Source organism: Scyliorhinus torazame, chromosome 5, assembly GCF_047496885.1.
Source record: "Scyliorhinus torazame isolate Kashiwa2021f chromosome 5, sScyTor2.1, whole genome shotgun sequence".
NCBI lineage: Eukaryota > Metazoa > Chordata > Chondrichthyes > Carcharhiniformes > Scyliorhinidae > Scyliorhinus > Scyliorhinus torazame.
This window is the reverse complement of record NC_092711.1, coordinates 175441988-175466710: the sequence shown is the minus strand read 5'-3', so window position 1 is coordinate 175466710 and position 24723 is coordinate 175441988. Positions and strand designations below refer to the sequence as shown.

At 45.0% G+C, this 24723-nt stretch overlaps 1 long non-coding RNA gene across 1 annotated transcript; it reads left to right on the top strand.

Moving 5' to 3' along the window:
* The first annotated feature begins 2275 nt into the window (after nt 1-2275).
* Nucleotides 2276-8742, top strand: LOC140420739 (uncharacterized). Its single transcript, XR_011946541.1, has 3 exons — nt 2276-4084; nt 7132-7227; nt 8139-8742. It is a non-coding gene; the product is annotated as an uncharacterized lncRNA (long non-coding RNA).
* The last annotated feature ends 15981 nt before the right edge of the window (nt 8743-24723 follow it).

The following is a 24723-nucleotide window of genomic DNA, read 5'->3' as shown; positions in this document are numbered from 1 at the left end:
AAGGGCAATTTATCATGGCAAATCCACCTGACCTGCACGTCTTTGGACTGTGCGAGGAAACCGGAGCACCTGGAGGAAACCCACGCAGACACGGGGAGAACATGCAGATTCCACACAGACAAGTGACCCAGTGGGGAATTGATCCTGGGACCCTGGAGCTGTGAAGCCACAGTGCGATCCACTTGTGCTACCATGCTGCCGTGTACACCTGAAGCATAACCACCCTACTTTTGTATTCAATTCCCCTCACAATAAACAATAACATTCTATTAGCTTTCCTAATTACTTGCTGTACCTGTATACTCGCCTTTTGTGATTCATGCTCTTGGACACCCAGATCCCTCTGAATCTCAGAGCTCTGCAATCTCTCACCATTTAGATAATAAGCTTTTTTATTCTTCTGGCCAACATGGACAATTACACATTTTCCCACGTTCTCCATTTGGCAGATCTTATTCCACTCATTTAACATATACCTTTTTAACCTCCTTATGTCCTCAGCACAATTTCTTTCCTCCTTATCTTTGTATCGTTCGAACATAGGAGCAGGGATTATCCATTCAGCCCATCGAGCCTGCTCCACCATTCAATAGGATCATGGCTGATCATCCACTTCAATGCATTTTTCCCCACACTATCCCATATCCCTTTGTGAAAGAACAAAGAAATGTACAGCACAGGAACAGGCCCTTCGGCCCTCCAAGCCCGTGCCGACCATGCTGCCCGACTAAACTACAATCTTCTACACTTCCTGGGTCCGTATCCCTCTATTCCCATCCTATTCATGTATTTGTCAAGATGCCCTTTAAATGTCACTATCGTCCCTGCTTCCACCACCTCCTCCAGGCACCCACTACCCTCTGCGTAAAAACCTTGCCTCGTACATCTACTCTAAACCTTGCCCCTCTCACCTTAAACCTATGCCCCCTAGTAATTGACCCCTCTACCCTGGGGAAAAGCCTCTGACTATCCACTCTGTCTATGCCCCTCATAATTTTGTATACCTCTATCAGGTCTCCCCTCAACCTCCTTCGTTCCAGTGAGAACAAACCGAGTTTATTCAACCGCTCCTCATAGCTAATGCCCTCCATACCAGGCAACATTCTGGTAAATCTCTTTTGCACCCTCTCTAAAGCCTCCACATCCTTCTGGTAGTGTGGCGACCAGAATTGAACACTATACTCCAAGTGTGGCCTAACTAAGGTTCTATACAGCTGCAACATGACTTGCCAATTCTTATACTCAATGCCCCGGCCAATGAAGGCAAGCATGCCGTATGCCTTCTTGACTACCTTCACCTGTGTTGCCCCTTTCAATGAACTGTGGACCTGTACTCCTAGATCTCTTTGACTTTCAATACTCTTGAGGGTTCTACCATTCACTGTATATTCCCTACCTGCATTAGACCTTCCAAAATGCATTACCTCACATTTGTCCGGATTAAACTCCATCTGCCATCTCTCTGCCCAAGTCTCCAAACAATCTAAATCCTGCTGTATCCTCCGACAGTCCTCATCGCTATCCGCAATTCCACCAACCTTTGTGTCGTCTGCAAACTCACTAATCAGACCAGTTACATTTTCCTCCAAATCATTTATATATACTACAAAGAGCAAAGGTCCCAGCACTGATCCCTGTGGAACACCACTGGTCACAGCCCTCCAATTAGAAAAGCATCCTTCCATTGCTACTCTCTGCCTTCTATGGCCTAGCCAGTTCTGTATCCACCTTGCCAGCTCACCCCTGATCCCGTGTGACTTCACCTTTTGTACTAGTCTACCATGAGGGACCTTGTCAAAGGCCTTACTGAAGTCCATATAGACAACATCCACTGCCCTACCTGCATCAATCATCTTAGTGACCTCCTCGAAAAACTCTATCAAGTTAGTGACACACGACCTTCCCTTCACAAAACCGTGCTGCCTCTCACTAATACGTCCATTTGCTTCCAAATGGGAGTAGATCCTGTCTCGAAGAATTCTCTCCAGTAATTTCCCTACCACTGAAGTAAGGCTCACCGGCCTGTAGTTCCCGGGATTATCCTTGCTACCCTTCTTAAACAGAGGAACAACATTGGCTATTCTCCAGTCCTCTGGGACATCCCCTGAAGACAGCGAGGATCCAAAGATTTCTGTCAAGGCCTCAGCAATTTCCTCTCCAGCCTCCTTCAGTATTCTGGGGTAGATCCCATCAGGCCCTGGGGACTTATCTACCTTAATATTTTTTAAGACACCCAACACCTCATCTTTTTGGATCTCAATGTGACCCAGGCTATCTACACACCCTTCTCCAGACTCAATATCTACCAATTTCTTCTCTTTGGTGAATACTGATGCAAAGTATTCATTTAGTACCTCACCCATTTCCTCTGGCTCCACACATAGATTCCCTTGCCTATCCTTCAGTGGGCCAACCCTTTCCCTGGCTACCCTCTTGCTTTTTATGTACGTGTAAAAAGCCTTGGGATTTTCCTTAACCCTATTTGCCAATGACTTTTCGTGACCCCTTCTAGCCCTCCTGACTCCTGAATAATGCCCTTCCTGTTATCGGAATTTAGAAATCTGTCAGTCTCTGCTTTAAACACACTCAATGACTGAGCTTCCACAGCCCTCTGGGGTAGAGAATTCCAAAGATTCACAATGTGAATAGATCTGTCGATCAAACCATTGCCCTGTTCTATCCCCGTATCCCTGTCAGTTTATTTCCCTTAAAAGCCCATCCAATTTCCCTTTGGTCACATTCCAACATCTCTGCTTCTACCTGCATCGTAGGAAGTGGCTTCCAGGTATTTCCAACTTTCTTCAAATGCAAACGAGTCTCAGTGAGCACAGAAAGAGGCCATCCTGCCCATCATTCCCATGCTAGCTCTTTGAGTGAACTATCTAATTAGTCCCATCGCCCGGCCAGTTTCTTTTCTGACAGAATCTGTCCAGTTTCCTTTTGAAAGTTACAGTTGAATTTCCTTCCTGCACCTTTGTCAGGCAGTGAATCCCAACAACTCGTTCTGTTTTAAATCTATTAATTTCACAATACGCTGTGTTTGGATTTTCACAGGGGATTTGAAATCGAGAGAAAGACATGGTTGTTGCACAAAATCAAGACCAGTCTTTATGAATGATCTTAGTGAGTGGGCAGAGTGTGAAATACCCAGATTTGTGATGCCAAGGTGCCAGTTTGGCAGTGCCAAGATGCACACGTTCCAGGGGCTGGACCAGGGGGGCCACCCTACCCTAACCCTCACCACTCATGGGCCTCCAATGGCCCGGGAACCCCTCAGGTACCGTGCCGCCTGACCCTTGTCTGTGAGGGCCAATACTAATCGGTGTTCATGTGACCAACTGGGGAGTCGCTTAAATCAAGGGAGGCCTTTAGATAGGGGGTCCTTCCAGTTAATGCGATGGAGATTGGCCTTAATTGTATCCAGATCTCGCCAATGGGAATAGACTGGTTAGGTTGGAAACCGATTGGCGCTTGGTGCAGTGCCCGATTTCCGACTTCTGCGATCTAACTGGCGCACTTGGATTTGCGCCTTGTGCATCGTGGCCATTAGATCGTGCCCTGATTTTCATTTGCTGTAAAAATGTAAAAGCTTAATTGCTGTGTATGTAAAGAATGTGCAATGAGGATAAATGTACTGGCAAGAAAAACCTTCAAACTGTGATTAGCCTCAATATTTGAAACTGAATAAAGGATTGTATAGAATCAGATAAAAGGATACTATAAAACAGTTCTATTGTATTCCTGTCTCCGATAATGAGAGAAGGCGGACGCAGTAATTGGGGATCCAATTAAATTAATCTAGTGGCCAAATTGACCAATTATCATGTTACAACAGGCACAACTCTGACGTGAGGTTATGGTCACTTTAGGGATAAAAGTAGAGGCTCTGAAGGTCTACCTTGCTGGCCAAGTACTGAAGACTCCCGAGGCCGAGTTCCAAGGAAATTACTGTCAAAGAAAGAGCCAGACTCCCGAGGCTGAATTCCACAAGAATTACTGTCAAAGAAGGAGCCAGAGAGGATTACGCTTCTGCAGACTGATCACACACAGAAAGTTCTAACGGTCAATATCTTCAAGTTGTTCAGTAAGCCTGTTTCATTTAATAAATTTATTTTTAAATTTACTATCCAGTGAATTCTGCCTTTGTCTTAATTGGTTAAAGTCTTGTCTGAACCAAAGTGAATTTATTAAGTGGTAAGTTGGGGGTGGCTGAAATAAATTAAGTTCCAGATAACAGAAATCTTCAATTAAAAAACTTGCATTCCTAGAGCACCTTTCATAACCACAGGACGTCCCAAAGTGCTTTACAGCTGATAAAATATTTCTGAAATGTAATCACTGTTTTAATGAAGGAAATTCAGCAGCCAATTTACCCACAGCAAGATCCCACACACAGCAATGTGACAATGAGCAAATGTTCTGTTTTTAATGATGTTGATTGAGGGATAAATGTTGACCAGGACACCGGGGATAACTCCCCTGCCCTTCTTCAAAATAGTGGCTGTGGGAACTTTTACATCCACCCGAGAGGGGCAGACAGGGCCTTGGTTTAGCATCTTAGGGGCTGGTTTAGCACAGGGCTAAATAGCTGGCTTTTAAAGCAGACCAAAGCAGGCCAGCAGCGCGGGTTCAATTCCCGTTGTCATGTAAGAGTACTCTTTAAGAAATGGGTGTTTAAGAAAAGGAAGCGGGTTTGGTGATAAACCTAGCCAAAAGTGAATTTGGAAAAGCCCAAATCACTTTCCTTGAGGGGTTTTCAATACCCTCGACACGAAGGGAAATTATGCGATTTCTTGGCATGAGTGGATTTGATCGAACATTTGTACAAAAGTTTTGTAGCGTGATTGCTCCACTGATGGACTTGCTTAAGAAACGTCAAAAATTTCAATGGACAGCGGAATTTCAAGAGGCATTTGACTGCCTGAAAGCTGTGATACCCAATGCTCCTGCGTTGGAGTATTGCAAGGGACTCTGTGATCAGATTGTATCTGACTTTAAAAAGAAATGCTGAGGTGTAGAGCAATGGATGGATCGTGCAGAGACCTTCTTGTTCAAAGAGACTGTCAATCGAGACGTATTTCAGTTGGAGAAAGAAGAATGAAAAACAACATGGGACTATATTATACCTGTTTGCGTGTGTTGTTTTTTGAAATGATAAAGTATATTTACTGTGTGCATTTCTTAAAGGATGGTGAAAAGGTGGAAAATGAAACCATCTTGAAGTTGATGGTTTATTTTTTTTTCTTGGGGGAGGGGGGAGGTGTCATGTGAGAATACCCTTTAAGAAATGGGTGTTTAAGAAATGTACCTTTAAGAAATGGAGCTGCTCATGTTACTGGAGTGATGTCAGAGTGTGGGGGGAGCTGAGCTATACTTCTGCTTTTTAGTTTCAGTTTGAGAAAGCTTGGGCGTGTCTGTGTTTTTCAGTGAGCTGAATCTGAAGTTAAAAATGAGCTGCACTGCTATGATCTCTGCCATCCAAAGACTATCTATGGATCATTTGGTGAACTCAGAATTGTAAAATGGTTTCAGTATTAAATGTAAACCTAATGTGTTCCTGTTTGAAAGTTTGTTAAGTCTTTTGGGTGTAGACAGCATACAGGTTACTTAGTGTTGTATTCTTTGGGGAGGGGTGTATTAGATTTACTGGTTGCTAAGATATTCACTGTTTGTTTTAAAAATGTTAACTTGAGTTCACAGAATAAACATTGTTTTGTTTTTAAAAAAACACTGGTCCATTTTCTGCTGTACCATACCTGTAGAGTGAGCTGTGTGCTCCCCATACCACAATCTATTAAATGTTGTGGGTCAGGTGAACTCCATGATACACTTTGGGATTCTCTAAACCATGGCCCGAAACACCGAAACAGCCTCCCCAAACAGGCGCCGGAATGTGGTGACGAGGGGCTTTTCACAGTAACTTCATTTGAAGTCTCACCCACTTTCTCTAAAATGCATCAATCTTAACTTGAAAAGGCCAAAAGTTCAAATATTTTTTACAGATAAATGTTTATCAATGAAACGGGACATGGTTAAAAAAACAGAAAATGACTTGAGATTCAAAGACAACCAGAGTAAAAGGATGTTCACAATGTTCTGGACCCAAGTGGTTTCTCTTTAATTCATCTGTAGCCTGTTCCCTGCCTTCTTTGTGGAACACCTCCGCTCAGTCCACAAGCATGACCCTGACCTTCCACTTGCTGCCATTAGAATTCACCAACTTAGGGCAGCACGGTAGCGCAGTGGTTAGCACTGCAGCCTCACAGCACAGAGGTCCCAGGGTTCATCGCGGCTCTGGGTTACTGACCGTGTGGAGTTTGCACATTCTCCCCGTGTTTGTGTGGGTTTCGCCCCCACAACCCAAAGATGCGCAGGGTAGGTGGATTGGCCACGCTAAATTGTCCCTAAATTGGAAAAAATGAATTGGGTACTCTAAATTAAAAAAAGAAACACCAGCTGGACGAACAGCCCCTCATCTTCCAATGAGGCACTTTACAGCCTTCTGGACTCAACATTGAGTTCAACAACTTCAGACCCTGAACGCTCTCCTCCATTTTGATTTGTTTTTTTGCCGAGTGCCAGTCTGCACCTTGTTTACCTGTTTTTTTACTTCCAGACAGAGCTGTCCTTTATTCTGCCATTAACACTTACTCAAAAAATGCTTTATTTCTTTGTTTTTACATTTTTTTCAGAATTCCCAATTATTTTTTTCCAATTAAGGGGCAATTTAGCGTGGCCAATCCACCTACACTGCACATCTTTGGCTTGTGGGGGTGAGACCCACGCAGACACGGGGAGAATGTGCCAACTCCAGACGGACAGTAACCCGGGGCCGGGATCGAACCTGGGACCTCACCGCCATGGGCAGCAGAGCTAACCACTGTGTCACCATGCTGCCGCAATGCTTTGTTTCTTTACTGCAACCAGTACCTCGCCCTTTGTCTTTTGTTCCAGGACACTTTTGTCTATTAATCTCACCCATCCTCTAATCAATCCCTGACTTTCTCTTTTGTTCTACCTGACCCTCCCCCTTTCTCATCAGCATCAAACCCATCACATTTCTCTCTCTCTTTAGTTCTGAAGTAGAGTTACATTGGACGTGAAACGTTATCTCTGTTTCTCTCTCCACAGATGCTGTCAGACCTGCTGCGTTTTTCCAGTTCTTTCTGAATTTATTTTCGATCTATGAGGACTGAGATTTGGAGAAAGTTCTTCAACCAGAGAGCGGTGAGTCTGTGGAATTTTCTACCACAGGAAGCAGTTATGGCCAAAGCATTGTATGTTTTCGAGAAGGAGTTAGATAGAGATCTTGGGGTTAAAGGATCAAAGGACACGGGGGGAGGGGGAACAGGTTACTGAGTTGGGTGATCAGCCATGATCAGAATGAATGGTAAAGAATGCTTGACGGGCCGAATGGCCTCCTCTTGCTCCTATTTTCCATGTTTCCATTTCAGTGGAAATTTTCACTACTGTTCCGATCCCAGTTGACGTTATAACGGAACAGGAAAATCCCACAATGGAACCCTGGCTCAAAAGACTTTAACTTTTTTAAATGAAACAGAATCACGGGGCTACTGATTAGTTTATCAATAAGAAAAAAATGAAACATAAAAATGGATTATAATACAATCCTCCTTTACACCTCCTTCCACTTCACCAATACACACAAGTTTTAAGACTAACATGGATGACAAAATACATTTGAAGCCCCAATTGGCACAAAGTTAGTATTTCCGGATTTCTCCTTAGAATCCCCACAGATGGTTGTCATTCGAAAGTTTCCAAACTTCACTCCCAAAATAATTTTTATAATATTCCCTTATAAGAATACCTTTACTTAGTGATCCACATTCCAAAATCCAATCCAACTTTTCCAAAGGGCCCTTTTGACTCCATTTTTAGCAGTACATCCGTGCCAGGATTTTGGATCAACCCATTTATGATTTCACTGCTTTCATTGACTTTCACTGTTACTCAAATTCTGATATCCAACCAATACTTTGCAATTTGTTCATAGACGGTATTAACACATTTTAACAGTGAGGATTATTTTTAGGAAACGTTTGTCTTGTATTTTCACTAACCAATTACTTCTCAGCGTTGTCTGATTCTTGAACAGAATCCTGTTCTCTTTCCAGGTTTTCAGACCCAGCTATCCCTGAGTTTCCTCGGAATCTTCTTTCCTGCACATTACTCCAATGTACAGCTTTGCTTTTCTTATAGCAAAGCTGAGAGGTTTTTTCAAAGGTTTCAAAGCTTTCAAAGGTTTATACCAACAAAAAGGAAGGACGGTAAAAAGAGGGAAAATCGACCGTGGATATCTAAGGAAATAAGGGAGAGTATCAAATTGAAGGAAAAAACATACAAAGTAGCAAAGATCAGTGGGAGACTAGAGGACTGGGAAATCTTTAGGGGGCAACAGAAAGCTACTAAAAAAGCTATAAAGAAGAGTAAGATAGATTATGAGAGTAAACTTGCTCAGAATATAAAAACAGATAGTAAAAGTTTCTACAAATACATAAAACAAAAAAGAGTGGCTAAGGTAAATATTGGTCCTTTAGTGGATGATAAGGGAGATTTAATAATGGGAGATGAGGAAGTGGCTGAGGAACTGAACAGGTTTTTTGGGTCGGTCTTCACAGTGGAAGACACAAATAACATGCCAGTGACTGATGGAAATGAGGCTATGACAGGTGAGGACCTTGAGAGGATTGATATCACCAAGGAGGTAGTGATGGGCAAGCTAATGGGGCTAAAGGTAGACAAGTCTCCTGGCCCTGATGGAATGCATCCCAGAGTGCTAAAATAGATGGCTAGGGAAATTGCAAATGCACTAGTGATAATTTACCAAAATTCACTAGACTCTGGGGTGGTCCCGGCGGATTGGAAATTAGCAAACGTGACACCACTGTTTAAAAAAGGAGGTAAGCAGAAAGCGGGTAATTATAGGCCAGTGAGCTTAACTTCGGTAGTAGGGAAGATGCTGGAATCTATCATCAAGGAAGAAATAGCGAGGCATCTGGATGGAAATTGTCCCATTGGACAGACGCAGCATGGGTTCATAAAGGGCAGGTCGTGCCTAACTAATTTAGTGGAATTTTTTGAGGACATTAACAGTGCGGTAGATAAAGGGGAGCCAATGGATGTGGTATATCTGGATTTCCAGAAAGCCTTTGACAAGGTGCCACACAAAAGGTTGTTGCATAAGATAAAGATGCATGGCATTAAGGGGAAAGTAGTGGCATGGATAGAGGATTGGTTAATTAATAGAAAGCAAAGAGTGGGGATTAATGGGTGTTTCTCTGGTTGGCAATCAGTAGCTAGTGGTGTCCCTCAGGGATCAGTGTTGGGCCCACAACTGTTCACAATTTACATAGATGATTTGGAGTTGGGGACCAAGGGCAATGTGTCCAAGTTTGCAGACGACACGAAGATAAGTGGTAAAGCAAAAAGTGCAGAGGATACTGGAAGTCTGCAGAGGGATTTGGATAGGCTAAGTGAATGGGCTAGGGTCTGGCAGATGGAATACAATGTTGACAAATGTGAGGTTATCCATTTTGGTAGGAATAACAGCAAAAGGGATTATTATTTAAATGATAAAATATTAAAACATGCTGCTGTGCAGAGACCTGGGTGTGCTAGTGCATGAGTCGCAAAAAGTTGGTTTTCAGGTGCAACAGGTGATTAAGAAGGCAAATGGAATTTTGTCCTTCATTGCTAGAGGGATGGAGTTTAAGACTAGGGAGGTTCTGCTGCAATTGTATAAGGTGTTAGTGAGGCCACACCTGGAGTATTGTGTTCAGTTTTGGTCTCCTTACTTGAGAAAGGACGTACTGGCACTGGAGGGTGTGCAGAGGAGATTCACTAGGTTAATCCCAGAGCTGAAGGGGTTGGATTACGAGGTTGAGTAGACTGGGACTGTACTCATTGGAATTTAGAAGGATGAGGGGGGATCTTATAGAAACATATAAGATTATGAAGGGAATAGATAGGATAGATGCGGGCAGGTTGTTTCCACTGGCGGGTGAAAGCAGAACTAGGGGGCATAGCCTCAAAATAAGGGGAAGTAGATTTAGGACTGAGTTTAGGAGGAACTTCTTCACCCAAAGGGTTGTGAATCTATGGAATTCCTTGCCCAGTGAAGCAGTAGAGGCTCCTTCATTAAATGTTTTTAAGATAAAGATAGATAGTTTTTTGAAGAATAAAGGGATTAAGGGTTATGGTGTTTGGGCCGGAAAGTGGAGCTGAGTCCACAAAAGGTCAGCCATGATCTCAATGAATGGTGGAGCAGGCTCAAAGGGGCCAGATGGCCTACTCCTGCTCCTAGTTCTTATGAGAGAGTTGGTTTCTCTCTCCAGCTTCTCTGAGCAGAGTTGGGAGCTGTTCACTGCTCTGTTACCTGATTCCAACTGCCTGCAACGACTGCTAGCTTTCATCTATAAACTAAAGAACAAAAGAATGCTGTTTGCTACTTTACAGGGCCTCTCTAGTTGTTAATCAATTATCTTTCCTTTATGCGGAGCTATCTAAACACAATAGTATCTCAGGATGAAGCTAACCCCCACGCAGACAGCCTTTAACATCGAACTACAGCTCCCTTCGAGGCACAAAACTATAACTTTTTTCTAATGTTTATCCATACAAAAATAAATCCCTTAAAACTACCTTTGGTTACCTAATACTCTCAGTCTCAAAGAGCATCAGCCCACTGGAAGCAAAGTTGTGAGACCGGCCAGTCCAGCAGAGAGAAACCCTCCGACCTTCCCACTTCACCAAATGTCAGAATGAACATGGTTCAGTCCTGGGTGTGATTAACAGCAGCAATAACAGTAGAGTCCAACTCCTGTCATCACTTGTGAATTCACTGGTGTGAAGAACTTTCTCCTAATCTCAGTCCTCAGTGGTTCACCCCGTATCCTCAAAATCCGCTGGTGTTTCAATAGATTGGATGACCGAGTGAATCCCTTCCCACAAACCCTTCCCACAGGGCTACTTCCTGGTGTGAGTGCACTGATGTTCCATCAGTACCAAAGAGCTTTCAAACCCATTCCCACAGTCAGAGCATTTAAAGGGTCTCTCATTGGTTTGGGTGACATTGTGTCTCAACGGGTTGGGTAAATGAGCGAATCCCTTCCCACACTCAGAGCAGGTTAATGGCCTCTCCCTGGTGTGAACTCGCTGGTGTCTCATCAATTGGATTGCAGTAGTGAATCCCTTCCCACACTCAGCAGGTAAATGGTCTCGCCCCAGTGTGAACTCGCTGGTGGATCAGCAGGTCGGGTGACTTAGTGAATGCTCTGTCTTACTTGCTCAATCCAGTTGCTCTTTTCCTTTTTATAAGTTTGTGGAAACTTTTGCTGTTGTTTTTTGATGCACGCTTTCTCTCGGACTCCAATTTCCAAGACATTTAATGATTTTGGAGAGGAAAGGGAGGTTGAAGATGGGGAGGCAGTTTGCACAGAGGGTGGGATCAAGGGCTGGTTCTTCATGGAGAGGGTGATGTTAGCAGTTTGCAGAGTGAGATAGGAAGTGAGGGAACAGTGAAAACAATCAGCTCACATGGGGAACATGTCTGCTCAGTAACTTAGTGAGGATACGGTCAAGGGAGCAGGAGGTGGGTCTCGTGGACAAGGTGAGCTCAGAGGGCAAGAGGAGAGATAGGAGAAAAACTAAAGAAAGGTGGGAGGTCAAGACTCAGGGAAGGATGAAGTTTCGAGACAGTTTGAGCCGGTGGGTTAGTGGGAGGGAGGCAGCTGATCGATTGTCTCAGTCTCAGTGACAAAGAAGCACCACGAGCTCCTCACACCTGGGGGTGAAGATGGAGGAGACAGGAGAGGGACAGCACTTCAAACTTATGTTGGAGACATTAAAAAGACATGTCACACTACGTTTAACATAAAGCTGATTTATTTATCCTTTATCCAGAATATTAACCCCTAATTGAGCAGGAGTATATTAGCATCAGCAGAAACAGACCCAATGAACACAATTGCATCCTGGATGTTATCCACTGCAGAATCCAATCACAGTAATTACATGTGAACTTGCTGATGTATTAACAGGCTGGACAAACAATCAATCCCTTCCCACACACTGAGGAGGTGAACAGCCTCGCTCCAGCATCAGCACACTGGTGTGTAGTGAGTTGAGGTGATCGCCTGAACCCAGTCCCGTATGAGAGCACCTGAACGGTCGCTTGTCAGTGTGAACACGTGGATGGGATATCAGTTCTCCTGAACCTCTACAGCACTCCCTGGAGGTGAGCGTTCAAACAGGTTATCAGTGTGACTGCGCTGGTGTTTCCGCAGTTTGGATAAATGAGTGAATCCTTCCCCACACTCGGAGCAGGTGAACGGCTTCTCCGCAGTGTGACTGCGTTGGTGTTTCCGCAGGTTGGATAAACGAGTGAATCTTTTTGCACACTCGGAGCAGGTGAACGGCTTCTCCCCAGTGTGAACCCGCTGGTGTGTCAGCAGGTTGGATGAATGAGTGAATCCCATCCCACAGTCAGAGCAGAGGAACGGCCTCTCCCCGCTGTGAACTCTCTGGTGGTTCAGCAGGTTGTATGAATGAGTGAATCGCTTTCCACACTCAGAGCAGATAAATGGCCTCTCCCCGGTGTGAATTCGCTGATGTGTCACCAGAGTGGATGACTGAGTGAATCCCTGCCCACACACGGGACAGTTGAACTGCCTCTCCCCAGTGTGATTGCGCTGATGAGCTTGCAGTTCAGATGGGTATCTGAATACCTTCCCACAATCCCCACATTTATATGGCCTCTCTCCAGTGTGAATGTGCTTGTGTTTCAACAGGCCAGAAAATCGCCTGTAGCCTTGTCCACACTCCGAGCACGTGTACGGTTTCTCCCCATTGTTAACGGTGCTTTTTCCTTCCATGTTCAAAATCTGATGATACTGACTTTACGATGAATTGGGCGACTCTGTCAGATCCTGATGGGAGGTTCAAGTTTCCCGACTGCAAATCCTCCCCTTCGAACACCCTGTCAAATTGATTTAAAACAGAAAAAAAGGGAGTGAGAGAGAACCCACAAAAACAGAAAGGCAGGTTGTGAAATTGAGCTGAATGAATCTGGTCATTTGTGGGGCCGGCACTAGGAAAAGTGACCACGAAAACTGGTGGATTGTTATAAAAACACAACTGGTTCACTAATGTCCTCAGGGAAGGGAAGCTGCCACCTGGTCTGGGCCGTGAGAAGACTCTGGGGAGGATAGAGGGAGGTGGAAGACATTTTTAAAATATAAATTTAGAGTACCCAATTCATTTTTTCCAATTAAGAGGCAATTTAGCATGGCCAATCCACCTACCCTGCACATTTTTGGGTGGTAGGGGCGAAACCCACGCAAACACGGGGAGAACGTGCAAACTCCACATGGACGGTGACCCAGAGCCGGAATTGAATCTGGAACCTCAGTGCCGTGAGGCAGCAATGCTAACCACTGCGCTGCCCCAGGGAGGGGGAAGACTTGAGGGAGTGGATTTTATATATCTTAAACTCGACCAGAGCTTTTATGTTACATCCAAAACCCTTCACCTAGAGGTTATGTGAATGCTATCATCTACAAGTGTCCCTCCAAGTCAGAAAACTTCCCGAATTGTCTGACTCAGTACAGGATAAGCAGAAATGCCCTCCATTTAAACATTGGGAAGAGGAAAGCAATCATCTTCAGTTTCTGTTACAAACCCCACTCCCTAGCTATTCTCTAGATTGCAACTCTGAGGCTGAACCAGTCTGTTCATAATCTGGTTGTCAAATTTCATCCCAAATTGAGTTTCTGACTACACAGCACGAACATTGTCTATTTCCACCTCAGTAACATTGTCCCGATTTGCTGCTGCCTCATCCCATCAGCTGCTGAAATTCATTCATTCCTTTGTCACCTCAAACCTTAACTACTCTAATGTTCCCCTTGCCAGCCTCTCAGATTCAACTCCACATAAGGTCACACCAAACTCTGCTGCTTGTGTGCGTATTCACACTAATACCTGTTTATCCAGCACCTGGAGTGACCAACTCCAACGGAGAAACATAGAAAATAGAAGCAGGGGGAGGCCATTCGGCCCTTCGAACCTGCTCCACCCTTCATTATGATCATGGCTGATCATCAAGTTCAATACCCTGATCCCACCTCCCCCACCTCCCCCCCCACCCCACCCATATCCCTTCAGCCCCAAGAGCTCTATCTCATTCTTTTTTCAACATTTCACAACGTTTTGGCCTCAACTATTTTCTGTTGTAGCGAATTCCACAGATTCACCACTGCCTGGGTGAAGACATTTCTCATCTCAGTCCTAAAAGGTTTACCCCTTATCCTCAAATTATGAACCCTACTTCGGTCTCCCCCACCATCCGGAACATTCTGAATCTATCCTGTCTAATCCTGTTAGAATTTTCTAAGTTTCTATGAGATCCCCTCTCACTCTTCTAAACTCCAATTAATATAATCCTAACTGACTTATTCTCTACTCATATGAAAATCCCGCCATCCCAGGAATCGGCCTGGTAAACCTCCGCTGCTCTCCCTCCATAGCAAGAACATCCTTCCTCAGATAAGGATACCAAAACTGCACACAATACTCCAGGTGTGGGCTCACCAGTGCCCTATACAACTGCAGTAAAACATCTCTATTCCTACACTCGAATCCTCTCGCTATGAAGACCAACATACCATTTGCCTTCTTTACTGCTTGAATGCCTGCCACTGCCTTGCGAGGTGGGGTAGATGGTGGGAGGTCTTAATGACGAAACCTTTGACAGGGGGAAATGGGAAAAATCTCTTGAGACTGGACTGTGGAAGGATTGTGGAAACTGGAGCCATGAGCGTTTTAGGGGTGCCAAGTGGATACCATTTACATGGTGGAGGAGGCCAAAGAGTTGTCCAAAAACAAAAATATACTCTTGTAACATTCCAGATATAAATATTTGACTTACACTCTGCCTATTCTACCTGCCACCAGTGTGCACACAGCTCCATCGGACCTCATGCCGTTCCCAGACACTCCATGCTGGTCCCCAACATATAAACACTAAACCTCTGTCCAGCTCCACTCCCCTGAACCCTACCTCCCTAACCCTAACTACCTTTGCACAGTCAGAAGTCCCTCTCATCAAACTTCCTCCCCACTCACTCAGAAGCCCTTCAAACCCCCTCCCCTTCTCACTCAGAGGTTCCTCTCTTCAGAAGTGCTCCCCCACTCACTCCAACTGCCCCTGCGCGCTCACAATCTACTTTCCCCAATCTTTGTACCCCATTCCCTGTGGCTATTATTTAGATCCAAAACATTAACTGTTTCTCTCCACAGATGATGCCAGCCCTGCTGAGTTTATCCAGCATTTTGTGTTTTTATTTCACATTAGGGCAGCACAGTAGCACAAGTGGATAGCACTGTGGCTTCACAGCACCAGGGTCCCAGGTTCGATTCCCTGCTGGGTCACTGTGCGGAGTCTGCACGTTCTCCCCGTGTCTGCATGGGTTTCCTCCGGTTTCCTCTGACAGTCCAAAGACATTCAGGTTAGGTGGATTGGCAATGATAAGTTGCCCTTAGTGACTAAAAAAGGTTAGGAGGGGTCATCGGGGTACGGGGACAGGGTGGAAGTGAGGGCTTAAGTGGGTCAGTGCAGACTCGATGGGCCGAATGGCCTCCTTCTGCACTGTATGTTCTATGTCCTATTACCAACATCTGCAGTATTTTGCTTTAATTTGAACCTTCTGGGCAACCAATCCGGGAAGCCAAAGGCCAACCAATAAAGGCAGTGAAAGGCCAATCTGGGCAGTGGAATGTTCTCCAGCTGGCTCTTTCCAGCTGTTTCGTTCTGAGGGTTGTCATCATCCAAGTTCGCTGGCCCCTGAAGCCCCGCCCACTCTTCCCGCAAATCCGCGCGTGCGCATTGCTGCCCACCGAAACAAGATGGCGTGCGCTAACTCGGGCCTGTTCCCGGGAACAAAGCCCTGGAGTAGAAAGTACGGGATCTGCAGGCTTCTTCCGGGTCTTGCAGCCTGAGCGAGTATTTTATAAAGCCTCTGCTCCCTCCCCACCCGGACTCGGTCTCCATTCCTCCCTCCGCCACACCGACTCTCACCTACCGAAAAATCTATCTACTTCATCCGCAGGGTTCCGAGCAAAGTGACACTGCGCATGCTGTCGATAAAGCCTCGCACTGCGCCTGCGCACAGGGCTCCAGTGGGCTGAATAGGGCACATTCACATACGCCGGGGATGCTGGGTAATAACAACACCATTGAAACCACGAATCGGGAGTAGAAAATGTTCCCTAATTGAAATAATTCTGCTATCTTCTATTTACCAATGTAATTTAAATGGCTGCTCTCCTAAGAGAGTACATTGAGCTTTTAAAGGTTTCCCTCGGCTCCCCTCCACCGCAAAGTAATGAGTCTCGCTGCATTCAATATCAGAATAACTGGTTCCTCTCCTTATTCCTTGATACTGAATATTTTTTCAAAGCACCTCCCAAAGTCACCACCTCCACTACCTAGAAGGACAAGATGTGGAGATGCCGGTGTTGGACTGGGGTGAGCACAGTAAGAAGTCTCACAACACCAGGTTAAACACGTTTGTTTCAAATCACTAGCTTTTGGAGCACTGCTCCTTCCTCAGGTAGAAGGACAAGGGCGGGAAACACATTGGACTTGCAATTTAACTCCAAGCCACACACCAAGTTCCTTCCCTGTCGCTGGGTCAAAATCCTGGCACTCCATCCTAACAGTCTGTGCTTGTACCTTCACCACATACACTGCAGTGGTTCGAGAAGGTAGCTTGACAACATCTTCTCAAGGGCAATTAGGGATTGACAATTTAAAAAACTGGCCTGGCCAGAGATTCCCACACCCTGTGACAAAATAAAAATAAAAATAATTCACTGCCTTATAGAATGAGGCAGCATAGATGGAAGTTACTTGGCTATCATGTCTGTGCCAGGTCTATGGAAGATCTATCCAATTAATTCCACAACCTAGCTGTCACTGTCAAAACAATATATCTCGTTGTAGCAATGAAAATTATGGAAACGTTTTTTCAATTGGATACTTCTCAGACACACTCACCCCTGTGTATTAAGCAGAAATCAAGGGTTCACTGCTTAGTTGTTTTTTTAAATTTAAGAGTACCCGATTATTTTTGTCCAATTAAGGGGCAATTTAGCATGGCCAATCCACCTAACCTTCACATCTTTGGGTTGTGGGGATGAAACCCACGCAGACACGGGGAGAATGTCCAAACTCCACACAGGCAGTGACCCGGGTCAGAATTGGTCCCGGGTCTTCAGCGCCGTGAGGCAGCAGTGCTAACCACTGTACCACCATGCCGCCTGTCTAGTTACTTAAGCATACAAAGTACTTGGTCGAGCTTAATTCAATAATTCTTCAAACCACACATACCATAGTGATATAATGAAGGGCCAAGTAAAGGGAGTGACAGAATAGATTAATTATGGAGTTACAAAGCACATACCATTCAAGTAGGGGCAGCATAAAGACAAGTGGTAGTTGTCGGGAATTCTATAATTACAGGATAGAAAGCATCCTTTGAAAGCAGGATTGAGAGCCCCACATGGTATGTTGCCTGACCGGTACTAGGGTGAGGGACATCAATAACCAGCTTGAAGACTTCCGGGTGCGGCGATGACCAGCTAAGTCGCACGTTTCGGCAGCTCCCGGTGGACCGGACGTTTGGGCTCTTAATAAGAGCCCCAACGGCAATTTTAACGGCTAAAAGTACTGTGCGGTAAACCAGAAGGGAATCCCCCCTGGATACGGATGGAAAAAGGAGAGGAAAGTGGCCGGATTGCGGTGGATCCTCGAGAGCAGCGGCAAGGAAGGCAAGCAAAAACCAAGATGGTGTCGGAAGGTGGCAGTTTAATATGGGGCCCTGAACAACACGAGTTTATGAAACGCTGCATGGAAGAGCTTAAAAAGGAGATGAAGAAGGAGCTGTTGTTGATTCCCAAATTTCTTTCTCTGTCAGTCTGGCCTCAATAAAAGTTGAGATGGATTTGCACGTAAAAAGAAGTTATTTATTTAGCTTGCAAGCTTGATTCATTTCATAGAAATATAAGAGACATCCAGTTTCCTATATCCCAGAAAGCGAATGAACAAAGAAACAAAGGGATCTCTGCAAATCAATTCAAATGGTATCAAGTTTCACATACTCGACGCCCATAGGTCAGCCTATATCCCTCCTGACCTGTTTGATCTATTCTGATTGGCTCACTTCCAATCCCTTTCTCTGGCCCCTATCAATGCAGCATCACTCTCATAGACACACCTCTTCCTGCTTTTTCCATGCGGCCTCAAATCCCTTTCTCCCTAACTGCCAGAATCAAAGTGGCTTATTTCTACATTACATTAACTAGTATCTCTAAAGTAACTATTTTATATCACATTCGTCATTCCCTCCTTTTATCATTCCATGATAACCAAACTATCCAATCCATAGCTACGGTTCCTCATCTAAAAGATCCGTCGCTGCATTTCCAATTCCTGTCTTAGCCCCCCTTCATCTGCCTCACCCTCATGGATTTTAACAGTTAAATATTTTTTCGGTGATTGGGGCGGTGATCTGATCCAGTGCACCCCGCATTCTACCCATCACACATTTAAGGATGGCCAGGCCCACAAAGATGCAGCCGATAGCTACCACTAGATACATGGCCATATTTATCAACCAGTCCTTCCATCTTCCAAATCCCCAGTTACCCCAAGAGCCAGGATCCTGCATCCCGTCCAAGTGATCCCGTATGCGATCCATAAATTTAGTAATGTTAGCGGTCAAGTCCTGAACACCCATGATACACTTGCCCTGTACTATGGCGCATACCCCACCCTCACGGGCCAGAAGATAGTCAAGAGCATACCGGTTCTGCATTGCAAACAACCGTAGCTGAGACAACTCCTTGGTTATTGCCCCGAGGGCTCCCAAGGTTTACTAACCGGGTTTTCCTCAGTTTGGCCTTTAACTAACTTAAGTGTATCTCCCGGTAACCTACGTTCTAGCTGTACTTCCCTTCTCATACGCCCCGTCCTCTCTCTAGTCCCTTTCTCTTTCTCATAGCCTCTTCCTACACTCTTCTGACAGCCTGATTTTACCTTTATTGTACCACTCTTAACACATCCAAAATCAAATTTACATGTATTCCAAAAACAAGGCAATGTCCATATAATGTTCCCTTCCTATCGCCGGGACCGGTGCAACTGCTTCATGACTTCTGCATTCTCCTTAACTTTGACGGCCTTCCATGAGTCGATACCATGTCCTCGTATATGGGGGCAGCGAAGAACATCACCTTTGCATAGGTGATGTATCCTTGTAGATTGGTTGGGGCTACACAGATACAGAATATTCCCCTTTTCCATGTCCATCGCCAATAACACGCCAAGCGAAGTGAGGCCAAATATCAGACAGACGATGCGTAGCCACTCCATCATGCTCCACACCTGTAAAATAGCACTGGAGAAGGGAGGCAGGTTAGTATCCGACCTTTTACAGTAGTGGAGATGGACTCCATTTACAGTGATGTAGGTGGACCCAAGCACTTCGCCCCTCCACTTTAACTGCTGTGGGGGTGGTAAGGAGAACTTGGAAGGGCCCGTCCCATCGCGGCTCCGACCCCTTCCTAGTCCAATTTTTGACCATGACATAACTACCGGGCTGGACTGAAAGTGAGCTCGGTACTGGGGCAATGGCTGGTGAGCCGCGCGGACTTGGCCATGGAGTTCCTTGAGCACTTGCGTAAGGGCTAGAACATAGGCGGTCATTTCTTCAGTCATCTAATGGAACTGAACCAGTCTGGGAACCTGCAGGCTCCAGGGAGTTCTAAGAGGCCTGCCATAAAGAATCTCGGCGGGAGAGAGCCGGGCCGGTCCCGCAGGTGTAAACCGCAGCTGGAAGAGGGCAACGGGGAGCAACTTAAGCCATGTCAGTCCCGTGTCTGCTCTTAATTTAGCCAATTTAGTTTTGAGGGTCTGATTGTGTCTCTCAACCACCCCGGCCGCCTGCGGTCTGTATGCACAGTGTAACTGCTGGCGTATGCCCAACTGGGAGCAAAACTCCTTGTTAATTTGTCCAATAAAATGAGGCCCATTATCAGAACTTAACTGAGCTGGTATACCGTACCGGGGAATGATTTCCCTCATCAAGACTTTAACCACAGTAGCAGCTTTATTATCGATAGTCGGATACGCCTCGACCCATCTGCTGAACACATCCACAATGACCAAAACATATTTGTAACATTGACACCTTTCCAACTCAATGTAATCCATTTGGAGCGTCTCAAAGGGACCACTGGGCAACGGGGTTTGCCCCTTCCCACAAGGGATACCTTTTCCGGTGTTATATTGCTGACAAATCAAACACCGATTACTGATACTTTGGGCCAACCCCTGCATTTTAGGGTGCCACCAAGTGTCCAGCAACAAATCACTAGTCCCTCGAGCCCCACAATGAGTTGCAAAGTGTACACATTCAATGACCCATAAAGCCAGCACATCAGACATACAAGTCTGATGTGCAGGCGTGGTCCATAAAGAGGAAACAGAATCATATGTACAACCTAACCGTTTCCACATTTGTTTATCACTCTCAGGAGCGTCTTCCTGTAACCTTATGACGTCTTGGATGGTTGGCATTGATTTGTCAGAAGCAGACATATTTATAGTAGATCGTTTAGTCTGACTTAACATCTTAGGCACCATCACTTGCTGAATTTGCGCGGCTGTCCGCGCTGCACAATCTGCTCGTTCATTACCAACGTCAACTGGGGTTGTACCATTCGTATGGGCAGCGCATTTAATAACGGAAATCTGCGCGGGCATAAGGAGGGCCTGCAGTAGGTCATTAACTAAACCCCGGTGGGATATTTGACCACACATAATCATGTCAGGTTGTTCTGACGAAATGTCACTCAAATCGCCCCTTATTGTGGTAGTTTCCTGAATCAAGGCTAAACAGTCGTGGCCAGGTGCGTCTTCATGGACAGGGGGACCACTAAGAAAACAGGCTGGATTGATAGTGGTACAGTATTTAAATGTCAGACGTGGATTGTTCAAAAGGTATATCTCATACCTATTCTGACGAGCTGCGGTAAGATGCTGAGTCTGCAGTTGCCTCAGTAGTGCGATGACCGAGTGGGAGCTATACACCGTAATATCCTGTTGGAGGGTGAGAGCATATAACGGCTATGCGATGGCATTGATTGAACGTAAATCCTGTACTAATCGGTACTGGTCTGGTTTGGCTGGTTTAGGCACAGCAAGTATGGGGGTGTTACATTCTGATTGGCAAGGGACCAAAATACCCTGTTTCAACAGCTCTTGAATTAATTTATCTATTGATGGAGCAGCTTGAGATTTCAGGGGGTATTGTCGAATGGAAGGTAGCTTTACATGATCCTTAATCATCACCTTAATAGGTGTAACATTTGTCTTTCCCACTTGTGATGGGTATTCCGCCCAGACCTGTGGATTGACATATTCCAACACATCATGTCCCCTGTGATGCTGCAGTCGAGTGTTAATCGTTTCAGGGACCTCAAAATATTTTATGGTAGTGCCGTCCGGCATGACTTGAAGTGCGTAGTCTGTTGGATCCGAATGATCCACTGCCCTCCTGACCATTCGCCCCATATCCCTGGCATGGTACTGGTCATGGACCTGACGTGTAATATGAGGGCTTACCGAAGCTGACTGTGGCCATAAATGTGGTGATATTGTAACAAAATCGGCTGTACCTTCTTTTCCCGTGACTGTGGCTGTAACCTTGACTGGCCATTCGGTCTCAAGTAATGGCCGGTATTTGTCCTCCAACTCCCTGTTTCGTCCAGTTCTGTCATAGGCCAGGGTAACGTGATGCAGTGACTGTTCAACGTCTAACGTCCACCACTGGGGGGTGATAGAAATATAGCACTGTTGTCTCATCCTCCTCTTCGCTGATCCACCCACCCAAAGTCACTATATTGGAGCTCCTGCTGGTAAACTACCATTTCTGCCGCTTGTTGGGGTCGCAGATCATCCTTTTTCATTACATACTCAGTCTTAACCTTTGTAACTGAGCCTCCTTCTTGGCCTACACCCTCCTTCCAGTAAAATCTGACTGCCCTTGCCATCTGGGAAGGGCCGTTCTCTGTCCAATTCATGTTATTACATTTCACAGCAGTAACCACAGAAGATGGTAGGCAATGCATTAACATAGCACAGTATTGAGGGGAATTCTGACCATTTTGATACAGCAAATCGCCTGACTGCCCCCGGTAGATTTCATTAAAACGCTCCAGAAATTCCTCTGGCTCTTCAATCTTCCTAGGTTTTAGGTCTAAGATAACAGAAAGATTTATGGGCCTTTGAAATGTGCTATTCAATGCATTCAAGACCTGTGTCCTTCTTTTCTCTATTTGCTCTCTTTTTTTTTTAAACTTAAAAATGTTTGAAAATTCAAATTGAATTACTGCAACTTGCAAGCTTAGCTCTGATCTCAACTCAGAACTAAATTTACAATTTGCTTAACACAAACTTGTATAACATTTACAACTTAATTATTTCTTTATCTTAACAATTTTTCTTTTAACAAGTTTTTTTTTTCTTTTACATACACATAAGTATTAGCAAAATCAACTATCATCTCCAGATTGACACTTTTTAAAATAGTGTCCATGATCTTCTTTAAGTTTCTATTAATCTCCAGATAAAATGAGATAAACCTTATTTCAAGTAAGTAAAACTTAAGATTCTGGCAATTTCAATCAATTGCTTTCGAAAATAATAACTTTTATCAAAGAGGTGGAGAAACCCACTGATTTCCTTTAATTAATTCAAAACATAACTTTGCTGGTGTTCACTGACTCAAAGGAAAGGTATCCGATTACACTACGGCTGCTGCTGTTATCTCAAAGCCTGAGTGAGAAGCACTGTCTGTTTTCAACGTCGCCTGCTGCTGTTAACCCTTTGAGAGACTTCTGCTTCAACCAATATGCAGCATTCCTCACAATCTCAACTAGACCTCGGAACTGCGTTTTTCCGCCAATACAGTCCAAGGAGACAATTTTAGCTTAATCAACTATATATTTAAAACACTCACACATAGAGTTGAACCATCTTCAGATTTAAAAACAGTTATACTGGACTGAACCTTCATTAATGAAGTCACATCAGCCCCTGAACCCATATAATAGACTGAACCTTCATTAATGAAGTCACATCAGCCTCTGAACCCATATAATAGACTGAACCTTCATTAATGAAGTCACATCAGCCTCTCAACCCTTATACTTGGAATTGAATCATCATTTGAGATGTCCCATCAACCCAAAACCCTAACCCAAGCCGAAACAACAATATGAAATCCCATCAATTAAATTGCTAATCCCCAGACTGACCTGTGATTTCGTCGAGGCGGTCTTTCTGTGCCAACCGCGAGTGACCAGACTAATCAGACGATAAGAAGAGGGGAACAATCAATGCGCGGTCGTTTTCCAGTTCTACATTGAGGGCCCTTTGTTCCCCATCCTCCTGTTCATAATCAGTCTAATTCTGATTTCGCAGTTGGATCAGGATCGCCCTGAGAAATCCCGGTTTTCGGCACCAAATGTTGATTCCCAAATTTCTTTCTCTGTCAGTCTGGCCTCAATAAAAGTTGAGATGGATTTGCACGTAAAAAGAAGTTATTTATTTAGCTTGCAAGCTTGATTCATTTCATAGAAATATAAGAGACATCCAGTTTCCTATATCCCAGAAAGCGAATGAACAAAGAAACAAAGGGATCTCTGCAAATCAATTCAAATGGTATCAAGTTTCACATACTCGACGCCCATAGGTCAGCCTATATCCCTCCTGACCTGTTTGATCTATTCTGATTGGTTCACTTCCAATCCCTTTCTCTGGCCCCTATCAATGCAGCATCACTCTCATAGACACACCTCTTCCTGCTTTTTCCATGCGGTCTCAAATCCCTTTCTCCCTAACTGCCAGAATCAAAGTGGCTTATTTCTACATTACATTAACTAGTATCTCTAAAGTAACTATTTTATATCACATTCGTCACTGTTGGCCCCGATATTACAGGCGATTGAAGGGCTAAAAGATGAGCAAAAGACCCAGGAGCGGGAGCTTCGGGTCGTGAAGGCAAAGGCTGCCGAGAACGAGGACGATATACAGGGCCTGGTGGTGAAGACGGAGATGCACGAGGCACACCATAAACGATGTGTGGAAAGGCTGGAGGTGCTGGAGAATAATGCGAGGAGGAAGAATTTAAGGATTCTTGGTCTTCCTGAAGGTGCAGAAGGGGCGGACGTCAGGGCATATGTGAGCACGATGCTGCACTCGTTAATGGGAGCGGAGGCCCCGACGGGTCCGTTGGAGGTGGAGGGAGCATACCGAGTGATGGTGCGAGGACCGAGAGCAGGAGAAATTCCCAGAGCCATAGTGGTGAGATTCCTCCGTTTCAAGGACAGAGAGATGGTCCTCAGATGGGCAAAGAAAACTCGGAGCAGTAGGTGGGAGAACACGTTGATCCGCGTATATCAAGACTGGAGTGCGGAGGTGGCGAGAAGGAGGGCGAGCTTTAATCGGGCCAAGGCGGTGCTTCATAAAAAGATTAAATTTGGAATGCTGCAGCCGGCAAGACTGTGGGTCACATATCAAGGGAAGCACCACTACTTTGAAACGGCGGGTGAGGCGTGGACATTTATTGTTGAAGA